We start from the raw sequence: 18,257 nt of genomic DNA on the forward strand, positions 1-18,257 counted from the left end.
GGACCTAACCTACTCTTCTCAGATTATCGTAGGATATGAGGTAGTATAATATTCATTGCGAAAGGTATTTGTGGTTTCAGTGTCAGTTGCACCATTTATAAATCAAAAACGTTTGAGTTGTTAGATTAATATTAGCCCGTAATGGAAGAATGACTTTTGAAACATTTGACGAGTAGAATGGAAGTAAAGATTCTATGAATTGACCACGTTTCAGTTTGCCTCAATTGCGCCATGGAAATTGAGGATATGGCAATGCGGAAAGCAAACCCCTCTTTTCAACGAATTTGTGAGTGAATGACTAGGAGTAGCTTCGCTTTGACACAAAAAACACGGAGGGTTTGGTGGTAATCTTAGACCAGAATTTTTCTTTTGAAGGACACATGAAGGAAATATAAAAACAGGAGTCTTGTGCTGGCTACTACCAAACGTAGAAAGTCCTGAAAGTGGCATGAGATAGCTGCTCTGAAAAGTAGAAAAATCTACCTCACTACCATAAAGGTAATTACAATGAGAATGAAGAAGCATAGCGAATAGCTAGAAAATCAACGAAAAAAGTGTTTTCTGAGAGTGACATCAAGACAAAAAACAATATCGAAAACAGTCGTTCAAGCAATAACAGGGATGGATTTTTCTGATTCACCTATCGGTAATGGTGGCACAAAATCTAAGACTAGACAACGATAAAAAATCCACAGGTTTGAACTGGAACCAATAACGGAAAGATGGGAAGAGCATACCTAGACGGCCGAGTGGACGAATTAACTTGATAAGCAGAATTTGTAGCCTCTTACGTTTGTAACCTTTTGAAAATTATTGTACCTCAACAGAAAAAAAATCTGTCTCTAGATATGCGTTCCACTGACAAAGTTAGCACCACCAAGAGATGACTGAACTCTTCTTACGAGCTATATTGATGTCTGTATATACATCTAAGCGAATTATTACTTCGAATAATGATGGTTATTGAATATTGCGACCTTCAGATCTACCAAAGACGCATTACACTTGACCAACAACAAGTGTCAAGCAATGCGAACACTAATGAATAAAAGCACAAGCGAACCTGGTAAGCGTCAACGTAATCTGTCACTACCTACTAACGACGATCATGATTCGTGTCGAAAAATATCAGGGCCGAAATTAAAATGCATGCAATATAGTGAGGGCGGCTTCGCGAGAGCTCAAGCGTAGGCGCACAGTATCATAATCAAGCATAAAATAGTAAGCATTAAATTTCCCCTTCACATGTATGATATTAAAGTATTAAATAGTTTGAATTGAATTTCACCTTTACAATGAAGCAGATATATAAGCACAATAGCGTTCTATAGATATTTAAGATAAATGAAATCTAAACTTGCGTCTCTCCCACGGCGTTGAGTACCAGCTTCAAAGTCCTCAGAACTCGGGACACCCTGTAGTATGCTCCGGGTCACATTACAAAATCACACCGGTGGTGGTGCCTATTGTGATGGATCACCCAGTTGATGTGTGGAATTCTGCCTCTAGGTTAGGTGCTTCCAATGCTTGGAATCCAGCGTAGCAGGTACGGAAATAAAAATTACCAAAAAAAAAACCCTAGAAAAAAGAAGTATGTCCTAAAACCTTAAAACAACGACAATTAATTTCTAAAGACGAAAGACTGCAATTTCACCACAGCTAAACCACAGAGAACAAGCTGAGGTGGAGGGTCAGGTAAATCTGCCCTACAGTAGTCTCTTTATTGAAACAGAAATGTTACACAAATCTCAATAAATACATATATACAAAGGTTAACTTACCCTTGCTAAGGGGTTTTATCACTTCGGTGAACTGTAGAGAATTGCCACGTATCACACAAGATGGTAACACGTTGTACACGTTGTACTGTGTCGTCTTACAAAAAAAAATACCACTGAAAATCCTCTTACGAGATCAGTTCTGAATTGTATTCAAAATAACCAACCCATCAAATATACTATACAGTCTACAGAACTCTTTAATGGTGAATTTCGAGATTATCCCAACTGAGGATGATTGAAAAATCATTAAACACCTCGAATTCAACCAGTGGTTACTTTCACAAGGACACAATCCAAACGGGAGTGAACACCTTTCGACCTAATCAAAAATGACAAATCCCTACCTATCACTTCTATACATAGATGGCTCACACATGTTCTAAATAATAATTCCAAAATAAACCTAAACATCCGAACATTACGTTTATTCGTGTCCTAAATTTCTAAATACTCATTACTAAGATTATTCTATGTACAAATATGTAATCTGCTATATAATATAATAAGTTTTCTTCGAAATTGACGAAGTTATATTTGGAAAATGAAAATATAATAGGGGACGAGTTCTAAAGAGGCAATGGCTTTTCCGTAGTGTGGAGCCAGCTGGCAAAATAGTTTTAATGTTTCCAGTTCCCGACAGGACTAAAAATACACCAATAAAAATTTTAATGAAATATCGAACCAGAAACCACCGTCACATCCAATTGTTAGAAGGCCTATACTCTGTTGGGTACAGCGGGTTAGAACACCTTACTGTTAACCACAGTATCAATTTTGATAATCCTCACACTGGTTAGCTATGCAAATTTTCTTTTAAATATTCAGCATGAATAAATATATATTCTCGATATCAATACACATCCCGTGTGGAGAATGTGAAGAAAATGCTTCGATACAATATTCTCAGTTTCCGATGTGAAAAAAACCTTTTTTAGCTGTCAGGCAGAAAATGCGTTGAAAATAAACTCTCCACTCGATACATGTTTTCGTTGTTTGCTGGAGATGACAATGGATATGTTCCATGGAGACGCATGATTATTGTTTGTTGATTTTCATTTTGTCCTTTTTTCCGCTCTCTACTAGATTTGTTTGCATTGCCACATTATCAAGCAGTTTTTATGAAATTGCAAATTATGACTTTGCATTTTCTTCAATTTTTCGCTTTCTGTTCCATCTGTACAGCGAAGTATCATATATTAATCTGCTTTCTGCAATGCAGTTCGTGCTATATATTGTTCCTGCAAACAGTCCAACTCGAACTGAATAGATAATTGAATTCCCCCTCTTTTTGACCGAAATAAATAGTATAGAATATAATTTCATTCTATTGATCTTATTTATATGAAATCGAATTATATTTTTCTTAGATTTCCATCCAAATCTTCATAAATTCGGTGCCAACTGCACCTACTAAAATACCTTCTCTTTTTGTCAAAACCATTCTTCCTATCTAACCAATAATTGTACAGGTTACTTATTGTTTCATAGTACTCATTCATGAAGTGCATTGCTACCTCAACTGAGAAGATATACAAAAGCATTGAATCTCTATTCCCGATTAAAGAAAAAATCGAGAATATTTGTACAATTTCAGAATATTTGAAAGAATTTTATGAAAAAACCTCAAAAATGTATATGATGGAATTGGCCGATATTTGATGAAAATCCATATCTAACGTATCCAAAAAACACTTTATTGTGAGATTTCCACAAATCAATCAAGGATTTTACAAAAAGGCAACACGTGTTTGTCATTGTATGGCGAAACACGTGTTGCGTTTTTGTAAAATCGTTAAGTGAAAATCTCACAATAAAGTTTATTTTGAATACCTCAAAAATGTAGTTCGGTCTATTTGAGGTACTACAATATCCTTCATCATCTATAATATATCATCTACTAAATATTATGAAATCAAACTATCAAAATCATTCTGCAATGCATACTCACTTAGTTTATTCTGCGACATATGAGCCAATATTCGTTCATTTCTAAAATCCATTTTCCGCTCAATACAGCATCAAAGAACGATCGAAGATCTAAGAAATGAAGGCAAAAACTTTTTATTTGAATTTGAAATGTTGATAATTATCACTGATGCTATACCGTTGCGTTACTCATTTTTTATTCAGAGCAAGAAGAAAGCATTTGTGCCCAGTGTGTAGTTTTTCATAGAAATTCAATTACAGTTGCTGAAAAGGGTAACCAAAATCGAAGTCTTGTTCGGACGGCACATACAAAAATTTACCGAAATACTGTACCCCTTTTCAATACTTCAATCATGAAACAAGGAACAGTTTACTTGAGAGTTTCAATAGTATTTTGCATCCCTAGCATTGAAAAGAATGAAGAAATAAAAATAGTGAATAATCAATACTGAATTTCAACCGTAATTGTATAAAGAAATCAGCGGGTCGAAATACTGAAATTTTTACACTATACAATGGTTGCTCCAATGGAAAAAGTAAAAAAATACAGGGTCTTGATGTTGGGTTTATTGCACGAAACCTTACATACTCCTCCAACTAGACTCCTCTGATTCTTGAGATCCGGGACTCCGGCAGTCTCTAGCTGTAGCCACCTCGGACCCATATGCTACAGTGGAGCCAGACACCTCAAAGACGATGTTCTCTCCTCCCGGATACAATGAAAACTCAAAATATTTAAAGAACTCCACTTCCGTCGACTTCGTCGATTTTGTTGAGTTTTCATTCTTTTCAATGTTTTCGTTGTGTCCAATTTTTTCTTGTTTTTATGTTTTTACGTGGCAGAACTATCATACAAGAAACACTGTTATGAAAAAATTCTGATAACTCTATGATTAGCTATAATCAACTTTATTCAATTCGGTTTTGAATGAATATCTATATGTACCATGAAAATTTTTATTTCAATCACCAAGGTGTGTTGTCATGCGAAGCCAGGCACGAGTATACAGTGTGTAAAAGCCAAATGGAATAAATTCATTATTTCGGTTACTGAACTGTTCAGTGAAAATCCCACAATTAAATGTTATTTGAATACGTTATGATTTTCATCAAATATCGGCTAATTTCATCAAGTAGTCCCCAAAATACCTTGTTCCGAATGCAACATCGTCTACATATTACAAACCGGTTGATATATAAAAATCCATGTATCTGAAAAAATATAGAAGGTGTCAATTTATTGACAATAATTAACAGAACTGCTGTAAGTGTTACATAACTTCAGTTTTGATGACCAACAAGTGGTTGTTATAAGTCACACATAAAACCCAGTACTTCAAGTGATGATAAACATGAAACAAATTTGACAATATTTGTCAAATTATAATTTGACATTCTTCAACGCAAAAATGCCACTCCTACCTTCAACCTCCTTCGAATGACAGGTACAACCCCCAATTTTCAAAATGAGAAAGGTGTCTTTACTTTTTATTCAAAAATTGTATCACTTTCAAGTGTATTGCAACAATTAAGATAAAATAAATTAAAATCATGTGATTACAGAAATTAGATAAAATACACTATATACACTATGAAATGTAGAATACTGTAACGAATTAAAGAATTAACTGTCTTAAACAAATTCATTTTAACAATACTTCACTATCACAACTAATTTATTTACACCACTCAGTAACTAACGCTTAATTCATCTTCACCGTTTGTTAACCGCTCTATTCGCTTTCTTGGTACAGACTACCCTTCGGGACGGAGAGCGACCTTTTTTATATCGTCAACGAACGTTCCGGATCCCTCTGCGGATTTCGGGACTCATCCACATCCTTCCCGCTCTTTCGCGGTATTTCGTGATGCGTCATGCGTCGGTCAGGGCCGGCTTCAGATTCATTACATTGCCCCCTTCTTAAAGACGTTTCGCCCCGAAATGTCATCCTTGGCGTGTGTCGATACCTGCAGAACTCTCCATATTTGCACTGTGAAGTTCGATGGAAGTAACACTCCACTGTCTTTATGCTCGGTCGTGGAAGATGGTTACCACACACCAGAATCTGGATGCCGCTGGATCTGAAGATCGTTTCCAACATGCTTCTCACAATTCTCCAGTCCAGCCTGTCGAGCCCAGAGACTAATTTCGGGATCGCCAACTCCACGAGATTCTGGTCGAGCATCGTCTCCTTCAGTCTAGTAAGACTCCTCCAGACATCTTCATAGGACGGTTTGTCTCGATAATGCTTTTTGGTCACCAAGTAGAAGATGTTTCTCTGACCCTTCTTCAACTGTAGCACTCCTCCGACTTCTGGATTCTGTTCTCGTAATGTTTGAAGCTGGCCGAATTTCTTGTTGAATACCACAGCGATGCCCTTGGACATTTGGAGATCCTCTGCTACGCAGTGAGCTAGGGCGTAATCAACTGGAACCTTGAAAAGGTCTCGTGGCTCTTCTCGAGTTACCCCATGTACGACCTTCTGTCCGTTCGAGTATAAAGACATGAATTGCTGGAACGTCATTTCATCCTCTGGTGGTCTGAGGGCGCGAACTTGGTCGTGATTTCCAGCATAAGGAGCCAGTCTATTAAAATGGACGACCCTAGGCTTTCCTCGAGGTGGCTTATGGATTCGGTAGACGAGGTCATTAATCTTTCTCATGATTTTGTACAGACCTTCCCACGAGTTGCGCAACTTCGGTGATAAACCACGGCGGCGCTTAGGATTGCACAGCCAAACTAGGTCGCCAATTTCGAATCCTCCAGCATTCGCCTTGATGTCATAGGCCTCCTTCATCCTATCGCTGGCACTCCGGATGTTCAGACGGACTCGTTCATGAATGTCGTCCATTCTCTGCCGAAGCTTGCTGACATAGTCTTCCCCCGCAGTGTCTTGTTCTGGAGGCATCCCAAATTTTAGGTCGCAAGGAAGCCGCAGCTCTCGTCCCATTATAATACTGGCAGGGGTTTAGCCGGTTGACTCGTGCACTGCCGAACGATAAGCCAGCAGGAACAGGTGGAGGTATTGGTCCCAGTCTCTTTGATGGTCAGAGACTACCTTGGACAAGTGGCGGTTTATAGTCCTATTCATTCGTTCCACCATTCCGTCGGACTGTGGATGTAAGGCTGTGGTTCTGGTCTTTCGAATGTCCAACAGTTTACATATTTCTTGGCACAGGTTGGACTCAAAATTTCTGCCCTGGTCCGAATACAGCTCCAATGGGACACCGAATCGACATATCCATTCCTTTACCAGGACGTCAGCGACGGTAAAGGCTTCCTGGTTGGGCAGGGCATAGGCTTCTGCCCACTTGCTGAAGTAGTCCATGCTACCAGGATGTATTTGTTTCCATGGTGGGACTCTGGGAACGGGCCGGCGATATCGATGGCGATTCTCTCGAAAGGACTACCCACGTTATACTGGCGCATTGGAGCTTTCGGTCGTATCCTAGGTCCGTTACTGGCAGCGCATACAGCACACTTTCTGCACCAGTCCTTGACGTCGGCTTGACAATTAACCCAGTAAAACCGTTGTCTTACTTTCTGGAGGGTCTTCGTTACTCCCAGATGTCCTCCAGTGACTCCATCATGGATTTCTTTGAGCACCTCCCGTCGTCTGCTCCTGGGTACCAGTGTCTGGTGCCTTTCTTCTGCACCGTCTTCAGACTCCAACACCCGCTTCAGAACCCCGTTTTTCGAAGTGAGGGAGTTCCATTGTGCCCAGTAGGACTTGATCACTGGCGAATAACCTGCTACCTGCTGCCACGGTGGTCTTCGATTACTTTTCTTCCATCCGATGACTAAACCAAGATCTGGGTCTTTCTCTTGGTCTTCCTTGATCTTATCATCCTCCCAGTTGTCGTCTACAGCTGTAGTTCTACAAATAGCTGCTTTCTTCTCTTCTGCTCGTCGACAATGTGAGCAGTCATCGGAGCAAGGTCTCCGTGATAGGCCATCTGCGTTTTTATGGCTAGTCCCAGCTCGATGTTCTATATCGAAGTCAAATTCTTGTAATCTCTCAATCCAGCGCGCTACTTGGCCCTCGGGATTTTTGAACTGCAGAAGCCATTTGAGAGCTGCATGGTCCGTTCTCAACAGAAATCGTCTTACATACACGTATTTGTAGAAATGCTCTACTCCTTTGACTACGGCCAACAGCTCTCGCCTGGTGACACAGTAATTACGCTCTGGTTTACTGAGCGTTTTGCTGAAGTAGCCAATAACTTTCTCCTGTCCATCCTGGATTTGAGAAAGAACTGCTCCAAGTCCCACGTTGCTGGCGTCCGTATCCAAAATGAACTTTCCGTCAGGTAAGGGATAGCTCAAAACGGGAGCGTTGATCAAAGCTCTTTTCAGCTTCTTGAATGAGTCTTGGCATTCCTCAGACCACTGGAACTGGATCTGCCCTTCTGTGAGGCGAGTCAATGGTTTGGCGATGTTGGCAAACCCCAGCACATATCGGCGGTAGTAGGTGCATAAACCAAGGAAGCTCCGAAGCTGATGTATGTCTTTTGGAATGGGCCAGTCCTTAACTGCTTTGATCTTTTGTTCGTCTACCGCCACTCCTTCCCCAGAGACAACGTGGCCAACATAACGGACTTCTTTCTGGAACAGATGGCATTTCTTGGGACTCAGTTTTAATTCAGAACTCCACAAACGCATGAACACCTCCTCCAGATTTTTCAAATGATCGTCGAACGATTTTCCGACCACGATTATATCGTCGAGATACACTAGACACGTCTTCCATGAGAGACCTTTGAGAACCGTCTCCATCAATCTCTTGAAGGTCGCTGGAGCATTACAAAGCCCGAATGGCATAAGCGTGAACTGCCACAATCCTGAGCCGATGGTGAAAGCTGTCTTTTCTCGATCTTCTGGGGCCAATTCAACTTGCCAATATCCACTCTTCAAATCCAAGGTCGAGAAAATTGTGGAGCCGGCTAGCGTGTCTAGGGTGTCGTCGATTCTTGGAAGAGGGTAGCTGTCTTTCTTTGTCACGTGATTTAGTTTGCGATAATCCACGCAGAACCTTGTCGAGCCGTCCTTCTTCTTCACTAACACGACTGGGGAAGACCAGGGGCTGTCAGAAGGTTCGATGACTCCTTCTTTTCCCATATCGCTGACTATCTTGTCTGCCTCTTCTCTCTTGGCAAGAGGGAGTCTTCTAGCCGATTGCCGGATTGGTCGGGCATTCCCAGTGTCGATTCTATGCTGAACCACATTCGTTCTGCCGCCTTTTCCTTCTCCAATATCGAAGATTTCCTGGTACCTCTTGACTAACTCCCTCAATTTAGATCGGTGAGTTGATGGTATGTCTTTGGAGGAAATGGCAATTAACTTCTCCAACTCTTTAGGCAAGTTGTTGGCTTGGCTAACTGAACTGCGTACACTCCGTATGACAGAGGAAATGGACGAACAGTGCCCCAGCATTGTTCCCATCTTCAAGGTCACGGGAAAGTAGTTGACATTCATGACCCTGACCGGCACAACTTTATCAACACGCAACAGGGTCTTCTCCAATGCAATTCCTCGTCCAATTTTCTCGTCATGTATCTTGGGCTCGAACATTACCACATTCCCGCTGCTCGCACCACCGTCCAAACGAGCTTCTAGTATGGTTTCAGCCCTCTCAGGTACGCACACGTCTTCGGCCAGCAGGACTCTAATCATCTCTTCGTCTCTTCCATGAAGCACCAGCTCTTCTCCGCCGACACGTAAGACGCCGTCTTGAAAATTCAGCTCGAACCCTCTGGAATTCATTATGTCCATTCCAATGATCGCATCGTCCTCGATGTCTGCCACCAATACACGATGTTACAATTTTGTGCTGCCCAACACCAATTCAATTGGCAGTTCTCCAAGTACATTGGCTGACTCCCCTGTTGCAGTGCGTAACTTTCAGCTTGACGGTTCAATTCTTGCCGGTGTTTTGGCAAAGGTTGGTCCAAGAATGGTTCTCGTCGCACCTGTATCTAGCAGCATGGTGCAAGGCTCGTTGTTGATGAGGCCGTCTACGAAAACACCTTTGTCTTGTCGTTGGAGAACGGCAACATGTGCGTTTTTTACGAGAGCTTGCTGGGTATAGGCCGACGATTGCTCCCTCTCATCGACCCCCTCTAGTTTTCCTGATTTGGGTGTCGATTCTTTGAAAGCTGGAAATTTGCTACGCACATGTCCAATTTTCCCACAGTTCCAGCATCTTATATTTTTCCTCTTAGGCAAAACTTCTTTCATTACTTTTCTGATGGTGGCCTCAATATCTGCAGGCACTTGTCCATCCTCCTCGATAGCTCGAACTTTGCTCTGGCTCTTGCAGGATTGTTTTGCAGCCTCAAACTCCAGAGCGCTTGCCAGTGCATCCACGAGATGTTTGGGGTGAGCTAGTGTCAAGGCCTGTCTCGTTTCTTGGTCGCGAAGTCCATCCAAGAATGCTTGAACTGCTAACCGCTCCATTACATTTTCGGGTGTAGCAGGATACGCCAGACGGACCAATCGAGCTATGTCGGCTTCAAACTCCTGTAGGGATTCTCCTGATTTCTGGTAGCGGTTCTTGAGCTGTGAATGGTAAACGTGTTCTAGGTGGGCCTGTCCATACCGCAGTTCAAGATGCTTTACAAGTTGGTCATAGTCTTCCTGTTCCTGTGACGTGAGGGTTTGCAGGATATTCGTTGCTTCTCCACGCAACGCCAATGTTAATGCTACCGCCTTTTCTCCTGCATTCCATCCATTCGCTCTGGCCGCAGCTTCAAATTGTCGGCGGTAATTTGCCCAAGGAGTTTTTCCGTCGAACTGGGGCGGCTTCATGGAGAGCTTTCCTGGTTCAGAAATGAGTTTGACATCTTTCAGTTCCGGAATTCAGTTTTCAGTAACCGTTTCTGTGGGGTGGGCAGAATTAACAATTTTGTTTTGCAACCTGCTAATTGTTTTCTTTATCTCGCTGATTTCTGCCTGAACTCCGCCTTTGATTTCTTCTACTTCTGTGTTCATTTCCTCCCTTATTTTGTCTATCTCTGTCTCAGTGGTTCCTATTCTTTCTTCGAGTAGGCTCGCCACACTACAAAGGTCTTTCTTCAAGCCTTCTGCATTCTCAAGAAATTTATCTTCCAAACTTTTAGAATTTTCCAGAAGCTTCTCCTCCAGGCACTTCGAATTTTGTTGAAGTTCATCTTTCAAACTCTTCGAATTTTCCAGAAGTTTCTCCTCCAGACTTACCGAATTTTGTTGAAGTTCATCTTTCAGCGATTTGGTGTTCTCCTAGAGTTTGTTCATTATTAAACTCCAATCACCCCCAGAAACTTCGAATAAATATGTTTCGGGATCTTCTCCTGATTCAATCAAGTTGTCCCATAGTCTCTTCTGGAGTACTGATTTTTTTCCGGAAGAATCCAGTTCTCTCTCCTCCAATTCTTGCTTCAATTCGGCAATTTTTAAGTCCACTAGGCGCACTTTCCTTGAACACATTTTATCTCTTACTGTCTATTTTACTCAAAACTGAATATGTCCACTTATGTAATGGAGTCCGAAACACTTATTTATTTCCACAAGTCTATTTTTCGCGAGAAAGGTCTATCAGTTTATATTTCCGTCGTCCGGTACTGTCCGCTTCGCGAAACACAATGAATCACCAGTCTATCTGCGCGAAAGTGCGAAAGTTTTATAGTCAATTTCACCGTAATACAAAAATTGTCCACCAAGCGCTCACAAATTTATTTTAAAAATCCACTTCTGATCACCAATTGTAACGAATTAAAGAATTAACTGTCTTTAACAAATTTATTTTAACAATACTTCACTATCACAACTAATTTATTTACACCACTCAGTAACTAACGCTTAATTTATCTTCACCGTTTGTTAACCGCTCTATTCGCTTTCTTGGTACAGACTACCCTTCGGGACGAAGAGCGACCTTTTTTATATCGTCAACGAACGTTCCGGATCCCTCTGCGGATTTCGGGACTCATCCGCATCCTTCCCGCTATTTCGCGGTATTTCGTGATGCGTCATGCGTCGGTCAGGGCCGGGTTCAGATTCATTACAATACGAAAAAGAATTATGGATGTTAACAAAGTAGATATTCAAAATGTTCACCGCGAACGTCTTAGTAACATCCTAATCTCAAATGAAACTGTTTTCTAACATTATTCAACATATCAGGTGTGACCGACCTAATCTCAAGCGTTCTTCGTTCTTTCTCTTAAGTCATTCAAATCTGATGGTTTAGTTTTGTACACACATGTCTTTACATATCCACATAAAAAAAATCTAATGATGAAAGGTATTGCCAGACATTAACTTGGTAATGTCGTGGTGCTCTATCCGGCTGAAACCATATCATATTCACTGGAACTTGAGGGTTTCCAGGGTCAAGGTAAAAATTTGTTAAACTTGGAATGACATCATTTTTCTCATCCAGTGAGGATTTTCCGTTGACCAGTAGCGGCAATTTTGACGATTAGTATGACCGTTAAGAGACAAAGTACACTCATCAGAAAATAAAAGGTCTTCTAATTGGATGATATTGTTATCCAACATGTCCATCATTTTCTCACAAAAATAAGTTCTATCAAAATCGTCTTCCGTGAGCTCCCGAGTAGGTATCATTTTATAGGGATGCATTTTATTTTCTTTCAATATATTTACTATCGATGTACGGCTAACATTGAATGTAATGAAAGGCTGTCTACTCGATATATGTGGGTTTTCCTTAAACTCAAGCATCACATCTAATTTGAGATCATCCTCATTGCATTGGCAGCTGCTTTTTTATCTGCCCCACATGATCAAGCTCGCGAAACTGCTTCTCCATTTTGCTTATTGTTATTCATTTCCGTTAATCTAACCATTTGTCAGACTTGAAGTTAACAAACTTCGCAATCAAATTAAAATACTGACAACTAATTGTAACATACAAAACAAGTTGAAGATAATTCAAACTAACATTGCCACGGAAATTATTAACAGGTTTTTAAAGGATACCATCTGAAAATAACATTGTTGTGGTTTTTGCTTACTTCCTTATTAGCAATACCTCAACATGAAATAAGTCTTGAATATATTGCAAAAAGTTTTGAGTGTATTTTATCGAATTTTGTTAACCACATGATTTCAATTTATGTTATGTTGCGATTAACTTGAAAGAGATAACATTTTTAAATAGAGAATGAAGAAACCTTTCAAACGATATATCACAAACCTGTACTTCCCATGCAAAAAATTGGTGATTATACCTGTCATTCGACGGGGGTTGAAGGTAGGGGTAGCATTTTTTCGTTGAAGTATGTCAAATTATAATTTATATTTGACATTTTTTGGAATTTTGTTGAAGTATGTACCGTAACCGAAATAATGGATTCATTCCATGTGGCTTTCACGCACTGTATAATGCCTGCATATTCTAATTACATTTCAGATTACCAGCAGTCTAAAAAACAGATTAACATAACGAAGAGGATTTTCATTTATTTTCACCTAAGATTGAAATTTACAATAGACTGTGAAAATGAAAACAAAATTCTTCTCTTGGAAATCCTATTGATTAGAAATGAAAATGGCTCCATCAAAACGGACTGGAACCACAAAACAAGCTGTTTGAAAACATTTCTCAATTATCAATCACAATACGCTCCATTACAAAATGGTAATGTCATTCATTACTAAAAAATAAAGACTTAGGGTTATCTCATCCAAATCATCATGAAAAAAACTCGGGAAATTAGAAAAAAAAATCATCCACTTCAAATGCTTATTGAACTCTACAAACAAAAACACAGCAACTGAAAGAAGAAGTTACAGTAACGTCATCCATTAAAAAAACAATAATTGGTAAATCTTTCTGAGGAAATTACCCTCAACAGATGAAGTTGAGAAAACTGCGATGAAAACTGAGTGAATTAACTTTTTTCACCTTAATAGCTCAAAGTTTTGAGACACTTGAAAGTGTTGTAGTTTTAAGTGACACTTCATTGTGACACTGAATAGTTTACAAAACAGCAACAAGATGAGAAGCTGTATGAACATTCCAGAGAAAGCTATCGTATAGTGAAACACGTGTTGCTGTTATGCGAACTGTTCAGTGAAAATCTCACAATAAAATGTTATCTGAATACGTTATGGATTTTTATCAAATATCGGCTAATTCCATCTCATAGTCCCCAAAATACCTTGTCCTGAATGCAACATCGTCTATATGTTACAAACCGGTTGATATATAAAAATCCATGTATATGAAAAAGTATAGAAGGTATTAATTTATTTACAACAATTACCAGAACTGCTGTAAGTGTTACATAACTTCAGTTTTGATAACCCACAAGTGGTTGTTAAATAAGTCACACATAAAACTCAGTACTTTAACTGATGATAAACATGAAACAAATTTGAGAATATGAATAATAAAAGCAAAATACATCCGCTCTTCGTAATGGCTATCATAATCTGAATAGTTCGATTTAAAAAAATAGTAGAATGTTGTCGTAATGCCGCAGAAAAAAATGTATCATAATATATTCAACAAACTGATTACCTTTTCTCCACTATATTCAGTTTTTGAAAAGATGTAAAACAACTTAACAAAACATTCGCACAAATTATTGCTATCAGGTGCATACCTTCGTTCTATAATTTAATCAAAACCTAAAACTTTCCCAGGGATTTGGGAAACGCAAAGAATTCTTATGTACGAATGAAGGTAATATAAATGAGCTACTTGCATATCTCGTTATTTTCGATTAAATGCTGATGAAACCGTTCTGTTCATCATTGCAAAGATACATGTTTACTTGCTTCTTCAAGAGAAAACGCTTATTCAGAGGTTATTGACGTCACCAATCGGAAGCGTTATTATCCGCCATAACTAGTCGTTGTTGGAGTTGTTCCTATCGTTGCTATTTCACAAACGTATTGGGATTAAAGAAAAAAATGCATAATTTTGGTAAATACTAATGTGAACAGAACAATCATTTCAAATAGGTGTTTCGAGAAGGAGATGGCGATATTCTGTTTTTAACACGCTTATATTAAGATTGTGCTAATTAAAAAAATAATTATGATCTTTTTCAATAAAACAACGGTTACAGTAAAATTTTTCGCTAGTTACATAAACCAATTATAATGGTCCAACACAGTCGTTGTCACGTTTTAGAAGAGGGGCAACGTGACATTATTTTGAACGTTGTACTCACCTCTCATAGATTGTTTCATTTCCCAGTTCTGCCTTTGAAAATCGATGTGGCATGCCATCTGGATCCCGTTAAAAAAAGATCGTCTCACCGTGCTTAGCGTTTTGTTTTGCCGGGCTTCGCAGCTACGATGCCGGTCACGCACTTCAGCGTCACGTGGCCACACACATGACAAATGCCTTTCAGTACCGAAGATGTAAATCATAAGTCTCATGTCTGAATCGAATTCGTTCATCTTTGAAATATTTCATAGTTTGCACACATTTTTTCAAGAAGGTTAAGGTCGTTTAGGATATTTCAGATGAATAGTATTCATTCGAAATTTCGTAGGAGAGAACATTATAAGTTTTTGCTCCTAACGAGCCAAGACAAAAAATGCATTCTCTCGTATTGTACAACTGAGCCGTGGGAAATTTTTTCTTATTTGACAACCTTTTTTTTTGACGAGAAAAAGCATTTTTTTGTCTTGTCTTGTCTAGACATGTCTCGATTTTGTTTGACGAGACAACGTGATATTCCGTATTTGCAATAACCGAAATAATAGCGTGTTCTCGAACATAAACCAAATTTTATAGATGAAATTGGAACCTCAGATGTAGAATAAATTTGTTGAAAACACTTTCCTCACACCACAACAAAAATACTGTCTCTCGACGCGCTATTCACTGAACAATTTAGCACCATTAGGAGATTACTGGCATCCCCTAATGATGCTCACTTGGTTGAAAAAACATTCTTCAAGAGACAGGTTTTTGTTCTGGTGTGTGGAAAATGTTTTCAGTAGATACACTAAGTTGACATTTTGAACCTTAGTGATGAAACTAGCAGGTAGGAGCTAGACAGGGATTACAGTAATACTCAATAGGCTTTGCAATCTGCTACGTTCACAACTCTTGGCAAAAGCTAATTCTCTATAACACAAGGTTAGGTCCAGAGTGAGTGGGTCTAGTCGACCCTCCATCGCAACTCGCAAGGATTCATTGTGGCTCACACCTATTCACACTTGACCAAATAAACCCAGCTTCCCAACGAATCCGATTAGTTTGTATGGTGCGTGGTCTTTCAGGTAAAATGGTAAGAGTAGGGCTCTGCTGAAGTCTAAAAATCTGATTCAGTCCCCAGCGGGGCAGGCTCAAAGTATGTTTTCTGCTGTTTCATCATTTTCCGAATAGAGGCGATACACACTGTCTCCAAACAGTGCAAGTCTCTTCATATGATGATTCAAATGACGGTGATCTCTAAGAAGGCCTTCAAACACATTTAATTAGCAGAGGAATTGGTTGTTTACGAGGGTGTCCCTTATACGGGTGAAAATTTTTTTTTCCAATATCGAAATGCATACCCTCTATTTATTTTAGTTTCATCTCCTCACGTCAACAATAACCCGAAAATTTAGAACATTTCATTTTAGACCTGTTTCTTTTCGTAGTTCGTTTGATGAGCAGCTATCATTATGAAAAAATAGTAACAATGATAGGTGATTATTCGTTATAAGAAAATATATATACAGATTATACAGAATATTTTATTTTGAAGGTCTCTTTCCTACAATCTGAATAAATATAGTTACGTTCTTGCACACACCGTATCAAAAATTGTTTCTGTTTTTCCTTTGCAGATATCAAACCATGGAAATTTCACATAAGTTTTACAGTTATTTCATCAGTATCATTTACAGCCCTCAGAGAACAAACTTTTTCAGCCTCCATAAAAGCAACGTCAACGTCATCCAAAAGCCTGCGTCTACAGCCAGTTGTGTCACACTGAATTATTTGTACCTACCCTGTCGTCGAGGTTCCAGTCATAAAGTGCGTTTAACACAGCTTCAGCTTGATCTTGCCCGAAACAGTTCGAGTACAGCCAGAAGTTGTTCCTTTTCTCTAAATGAAATAAGAATTTGCAGGCATTCTTCCTTAGAACGTCCACGTTCAGTTCAGGTAATAATTCACCATCCATGTGAACGATCACCATTTCAGAAAAATGATTCTGAAAATCTTATTTTATATTTTCTGCTCTATCTTTGTTGATCTGTGTGCGAATATGTTAAATGAAAGATTTGTTTATCGAAAAATCATCACAGCTTAAGTCTGGTGCTTCTGCTACAGTATACCAAGAAAATCCCTCAAGCTCAGTTGTTATCTATTCAAAGCTGCGACTAACTTGGGCGTGAAGTCTTTTCTTCCTCTTTTAATAGTAGTTCCAGAACTTACTGTTTGAGCTGGTAGGTTGATTGCCATCTCCTTGCATTTGTATAAAATTTTGAGTGTAGATGTACTTATATTCATGCATTTGAACAAGGTATTCTTCATAATCAAAACTCTTGAATGAGTTATCATCTTCATTGGAACTATAATTATCCATGGGTGGTTCGCTTGTAGAAGCTTTCTGAAAATTCAAAATTGGTCGTGAAGGTAATGGTGCAGATATTTTTTTTAGGATTTGTGGTATAGAATGGATTGCTAATTCTAGGAGACGGAGAAATAATAAATCATGTGCCTTTGCAGATCTTGTTATTCAGTATGAGCATAATATGGATTGATACTGAAATTTCACATACTGCCTCAAATCGAGTATCGTCGATATGACTCCCTTCGCGGAGAATCTCTCAGCAGATGTTGATTTTAGCACTGGCATTGATATTTTTTCTAGAAACTCTTCAGTGCCTAGATTTACGAATATCATCACAAATTTCGATGATTCTTTTGAACAAAAAATGTATATTCAAAAACGAAACTCTTCCTCAAACTCAATCCAAATTCAATCGGAATCTGATAAAGATAATATCACGGTAATCCTTCACTGTGATCAATGTATGCAACTTTTTACATATTTCATTCGATAATTATCAATCCTATGTTTTGGTCGATACCTATAGACCCAACCCCACAAATAGAAAATAATTGTAATGGAGCAATTAAAGATGTATTAATATATTTTCAAATTGGTGAAGCCACCAAGAAAAAACTCATTTCGTATAATATCACGCATCGCCCAAAATTGACTAACCTAAAATTTTATCGAAAAAAATTTTGCATTTCTGGTGTTTGGGTAGAGTGTTTGTTTTGGATTGAAAATAAGTAGATAAACTTGATCCATGGTAATAACTGAACAATTTTCATACTATGAGCTTCACAGAAATCGTGTAATAAAATTTTTGAACTGAGTTTTCTTAACTATTCCAAATTTTACATCGATTGAAAAAATGATTGTGCATTACGTGCATTTTATTTCATTTTATTTTGGATAAGTATCAGTCTATTCACCGACCTTGATTCATCCTAAACGATGAAAAGTCCCCTTATTTATATCGTGTGAGCTGAATGTATCAGTTGAAGCTGAATACCGCCATTAGCAAAAAATATATAG

Source organism: Leptinotarsa decemlineata, unplaced genomic scaffold (genome assembly GCF_025532065.1).
Source record: "Leptinotarsa decemlineata unplaced genomic scaffold, Ldec_3_MD MMD2_tig00000035_RagTag_RagTag, whole genome shotgun sequence".
Lineage (NCBI taxonomy): Eukaryota > Metazoa > Arthropoda > Insecta > Coleoptera > Chrysomelidae > Leptinotarsa > Leptinotarsa decemlineata.